This window comes from Myodes glareolus, chromosome 4 (assembly GCF_982192425.1).
Source record: "Myodes glareolus chromosome 4, mMyoGla1.1, whole genome shotgun sequence".
NCBI classification, from domain to species: domain Eukaryota; kingdom Metazoa; phylum Chordata; class Mammalia; order Rodentia; family Cricetidae; genus Myodes; species Myodes glareolus.
In genome coordinates, this window is record NC_142029.1 from 72,152,399 (window position 1) to 72,158,398 (window position 6,000).

The following is a 6,000-nucleotide window of genomic DNA, read 5'->3' on the forward strand; positions in this document are numbered from 1 at the left end:
CTGTTTGGCAGGCTTTCTCGGAGGTGAAGTCTGGACTGAGGCAACTCCCAGGGGAGGTCTTGGAATGGAACTTTCCACCCAAACATTCCAGACTCTGTGGGTATATGGAAGCCAGGGGCTGAGGTGAAGCTTCCACCCAAACACCTCAGACTCTTTGGGTATAGAGGCGCTGGCTGAAGTCTGGCTACTTCCTACAGGCATGGGGCAAAGTTGGGGAGGGGAGAGTTGGGAGTTGGTGGGCTTAGCAGGAGCTGTTGCTGGAGAGACATCCAGTTAACTGCCATTTTGGGGACCTCAAGCATCTGTTCCTTGAGGGAGAAGTGAAGGCACGTTGTTAGGAGAAAAAAATAGATTGTTATTCCTATGGGGTTATCCATGGGAAGGGTGATTAACTGCCAGAAAGAATGGAACAGAGAAATGCCCTGGTTGTATAGGAGAGGCGCGGGTAAATAAGTGAGACACAAGAACAACTAAAAAAAAAAAACAAACAGATTTTAGTTGTTGGGTAGATGTCCGTTTGAGCCAGGAGGGGTGATACCAAAGGTGAAGTCCCAGGAGTTGGTACAGGTGCTGGCATTATCTAGTTATCTAGAGAGCCCTAGATAAGTTAGTCTTGGCCCAGACAGCAGGAGTGACCTGTAAACTAGGCTTCAAAATGGGTGTGGGTTAAAATAGGCTCTGGAGACTGTTTTTTACCAGACCTGATTTCTTGATATAGCAGCAGGATGTTTTCCAGGAACCTGCAGGTATCTGTAAGACAACTGGAACAGATTTACATCTTGGTGTCACAGCAAAAGGCTCTGGCTTTAGGTTAAAAGGCATGAACATTTTAGAAGATAATTAAAGGAAATTGGAAGCTCTGAACCTCTAAAGATACACCTGAAACCTGTTAATCCTGAACTATGGAGCCTGTGAAAGAGGCACACCTGTCAGTATTTTTAGCAGGAAACTTAATAAAGGAATGAACTACCAGTATCTTGAGTTATCAAATGCCATCAGACAGATCTGAGAGGGATAAGTAAATGAACAGAAATGAGACAGCTTTTTTTTTTCTATGCAGGCAATCCAAGACTCTCTGTAGTCTTTGGCAAATACCAGTCTTAGAAGCAATACTTGCCTTTAGCTGCTGAGTCGATGAGGCCCAACGATTTCCTGTGAGGGTAGGGTTCAGTCTACCTGTCTTGACAGGATAAGACAATCGACACCCCAGAGTAGTGTCCAGGAAGCTAATGAGGTGGAAGGCAGTTTTTTGTTGTGTGGGTGGCTTTGCCATATTCAAAGGCAAGTCTACAGACAAAAGGTCCTCTGGAACCATGCATCTTCCTAGAGGAGTTATAGGATACTGTAGGAGCTGGAATGTCTCTCTGTCACAAGAAGTTCTTTTGTTAAATGCCATATTCTCAGATCTGTAAAGGCACTTGAGAATCAAGGTACCATTACCTGTCGGGTATTTCCAAATTAGACATAGAAGTTAAATTTAGACATATAGTTTACTCAAGCAGTTACTGCTTACCAATAATAGTAAGGGCAGGAAGATTAGAAGGACTATTTTAGTAAGTCAGAGTATATTGGAGGCAGAATGTCTCCTTGGTAGGGCCAGCACTCGTGGGTACTTTTACCAAAGATGGTGCTGAGGTAAAAATGGCAGCTAGTCACGTGCTTGTATTTTTCCAGAGCTGTTATAATCTAGAGTTACAAGTTTTACAGATTTTAAAACAAATGCACACACAAACACACAGACATAAAACAAGCATACTATGGCCACATTTTATACACACACACACACACACACACACACATATACATATATATATATATATATATATATATATATATATATATATATATATTAACAGACAGATGAACAAAACTTTTTTTAGGAACCTATGTCAACTGACTAGCTTAAAAATCCTGGAGTAGGTTGCAGAAGCCAGGTGAGCACACAGGCGATCCCACTGAGGATGCTGTAAGGGAGAACAGAAAGGTAAGGACCAAACAGTTATGCGGTTTTAGAGTGGAAGGATGGGGGAATGGGTCTATTGTAGAGAGAATCCCAGCATGACCAGATTACATGCCAGGAATGCAGACAAACAGCAAACAGCTAAGAGAAGTGGGGAGGGGAGCACAGCATCCAGAAACCATGGGCATATGGGGGCTTGCTTACTTGTTTACATGTTGGCAAAAATCTTAGGCATCAAGGATGTAGGTGTCAGAGAGCCTCAACTGAAAAGAATTTGGTAAAAGGCAGCCCAAGGGCATTTGAGGACCAGGCCTCGAACTGTGGGTACCTGTCTCAAGTCTATGCCAAACCCAAAGCATCCACTGTGGTAGACTTTGGGTCAAAATAACAGAGCATTGTGAGAAATTCCTTGAAAGGGCATCTCCTGACAAAGGAACCTCACAGGACAAGGCAGGTCCTTGTCCCAGTCAGGTGGGTGCCTGGCACGGCTGTGCCTTCAACAGAAAAGCCCGAAATCCTATGAGTCCCTGGGCCTCTAAAGGCAATGACTTGGAAACCGGAACTTACCCAGACAAAGCCGATCTTAGCCTGGAGGAGAGCAGGTGCAGTGCAGGGTATTTTCCTACCTTGTGACCCTGGGCCAGTGGGAAATACAGCCCCCTAGGTGGGACCTCCAGATAAAAAGTTTTTGCACCCCGATAAGCCTTTCTGCCGACACAATAATCCAAATGAGACCAAATCAAATTAAATTAGAAAAAACCCAGGTTTAATGGATACCAACGCTCCCGGGTGGCCTTCCAGTGTCCCCCCACCCCAGGAGTCAGGGAAGGAAGACAGGAAAACCACGTGCTTAATTCTCTGGGGGGTGGGCAGTTTAAATCCTATGGGAGTGGTCTTGAGCATCTCTGGGGAGGAGTCACTGTTTGGCAGGCTTTCTCAGAGGTAAAGGCCGAACTGAGGCAACTCCCAGGGGAGGGGCTTGGTATGGAACCTTCCACCCAAACATTTCAGTCTTAGGATATATGGATGCCAGGGGCTGAGTTAAAGACAGAACCCAAACAGTTCCATCTCCCAACTTTGCACAGGGATCCAGCCTGCACCACAGGGATCCTTGGGAGACAAACCACATCCAAACCACAGCAGCTCCCTAACTGATTTGATGATCTCAGGTCTTATATTCTACCTCATTTTCTCCCTCCTCCCTTCTTCCCTCCCTCCCGAGTCAGGGACCCTATGAATTTCTTGTCTCACTCACACGCAAGAAGGATAAGAAAATGTGGACAAGGAGTGAGCAGAGTGAGCGTGGGAGGGGTTCTCAGGGAGGAAGACCACAGTGCCGCTCTGTCTAGTGGGCTCTCATAGATCTCATGGAAGGAACTGAATAGAGACTGAGGTCATCTTCATTGGGATTGGGCATTTCGGAGCTCACCATAGACTGAGCTGTTGAGAAGTTCACCTGCCTCATGCATGCTCCTGAGCCAAGCCAGAGCACCGCTTGTCCCATTAGGGGATGGCTCATGTATGCCACAGGATGAGCTCTTGATCCACCATAGGCCCCGTCGTTTACTACCTACAGGGAACTATCTTCTGAGACTTTAGCCCCTTAAACTTCTCCGGTCTCTGTATTCTTATGAATGCTACAGTCATTACCTTACAGGCCACAATCTTCATAAAGAAGGGACCAGGTCTGTTTTGTTAGCACGAGTCCCAGAAATACTGGTCATCAATACAACCAGCTTTTAGGATTACTAGGACCAATGCGAAAACATTAAGCAAGTTAGAGGGTCCCCCAAATCCAACACTGCAGTGCTTCCGAGGAATAAAGGGATCTTGTGGGAGCAAGGCTTCCAAGAGGGAAGGCACATAGGAGCAAGGCCAGGCCTTTTATGTGTTGAGAACGAACTGAGGAGAGCTTGAAAGTGTGGAGACCAGGGCAGCTCACTTTACCCAGCTGATTGGCTTACAGAAAGGAAAGACAGAGGACAGCGGGGGAAGTGCCTGGAGGCTAGAACTTGGAGGGTGTGAAATATCCAATTAGTTGGTGGCCAAGGGGAGCCATTGAAGATTTTAGAGCAGGTGAATTACATAATCAGTTAAGCTCCTCCTGCTGATTCCTCCCCTCCCCCTTCTCTTCTTCTTTCCCCTCCCTTTCTCCGTCTGTCCTCTTTCTTCTTGCTTTCTTTCCTTCTTTCTTTCTTTCTTTCTTTCCTCCTTTCCTTCTTTCTTTCTTTCTTTCTTTCTTTCTTTCTTTCTTTCTTTCCTTCTTTCTTTCACAAGGATCATGATAACAACAGAATAGACAATAGACATTAGAAAAGAATAGGAACCAGAAGTGGACATCAGTAGCTTGGAACATTGTTCAAACAGTTGGGTATCTGTCAGGTTTGAATGGAAAGGAGGGGTCGGCTGTGGGAGCCGAGTTGGGAAGGAGACTGCACAGCCCATCTGATTACTCAGGGAAGATGAAGGGAAAACACCATGGGAGTATGAATCAGCGCTTTCAGCTGTTTTCCCGCCACCACCAAGGATGACTGTATCTTTATTAAGTTTCACCAAAGAGCAAATCTGGTGGGGAGTCTGGACTGAGTCAAAAGGGGGAGAGAGAAAGCATCTGGAATGAGCTCCACCTTTACAGCCACATGAATGCAATTCCTCGTATTCTTTGATCAAGAAATTCAAGAGACCTCTTCCCTGCTGTGTGTGTGAGTCCTCTGGGAGCCTCTGCCAGTCAGGAGGATGGGAGATCCGTCTTCTTCACTGGGAGATTCTTTTCCCCCTGTAATAAATAACAGTGCTAAATTGCAAGCGTGTGGGGGAGCATCAGGACCCAGCTCCTCAATCCTGCTATTGTGTTCACGAGCTGGGTAATTAGTGTCTGATAGTTTTAAACAGATGGGTCTCTCTGGCAGCAAGGATTACGGCTTGAAATCAATCCTGAACAAATATTATATTAATTTCTCAACTCCCTCTCTCTCTGCGGACAAAACGCGTTCTTTGCCTGCGAACACTGTAATGACGAGAACATTAATATTAGATCAGTTAGAGATGAAACGGAAGTGGTAGAGGAGAAAGAAGGGATGGGGACTTACCAGGAGCTGAGGGGAAGAGGCAGGTGCTAAAAGTTTCATGGGGCTAGAAGTGGGAAGGGGAAATCTGAGCAGCCTGGGCTGGTGGGGCCCGTGGGGGCAGGGGACTGCTCTTTAGGGTGCTCAGGCTCTCCAACTGCTCTCGTTCAGCTTGACATTGGCACATTGGCTCCTGCTTTGATAACACAGACTTGTCAGGTTGACTGGGTAGCCTCTGATGTTTGTTTGGTCTGTGAGAAGAGACCAGTTCCACATAAATAGGTCTGCAGGGGGCCTGGCTAGACTTCTGACTTTCCAATCAAACCCGGCAATCTACAATTCAAAAACAAACCCGGCTGCCTGGAGCGAGCCTGCAGCTCGCCCCCCCCCCCCACCTTCCCCTACTTTCACCACCTGGGTAGCCTTTCTCCGACCTAGACATTTAAAGAGAAAACCAGCTACCTGCAGCCCCACCCCCACTTAAAGCTGAATGATGAACCTCTTTCTCCCTGCCTTAGGTGAGCCCTAAGCCGGGAAAGGTTTTAACGTATGGGCTGCTCTCCAGAAGGAATGCTAATGTCGGTCTCGCCCATTTCTCTCTAGCTTCACAGGCTCCTTTTTTCATCTTTCATTCGGCCTTACCGTGCTCGGCTCAGGCTAACATTAAAACACAGCATTAAGCAGCAACCGTGCCCCTACGAAAAGGGCACAGACCTCGGGGGTGATCCTGCTCTGTTGATGAGTCGGCATCTGTGTACCTCAGTTTCCCCATTGGCAGGAAAAAGGAAAAGTGGGTTAGGAAGACCTATTATGGCAAGAGCTCCAAGGCCAAGTGGAGTCACGAGAAAGGTGCTCCCGCCTTCTAACTAACACCGACCCCCGGGGATGGGGAAGGTGAATGCAGAGCCTGGATGGGTGGATGCAAACAATATTAATCCAGGGGGCTCTGCTGTAGTCGCAGTGATGTCATCTTGT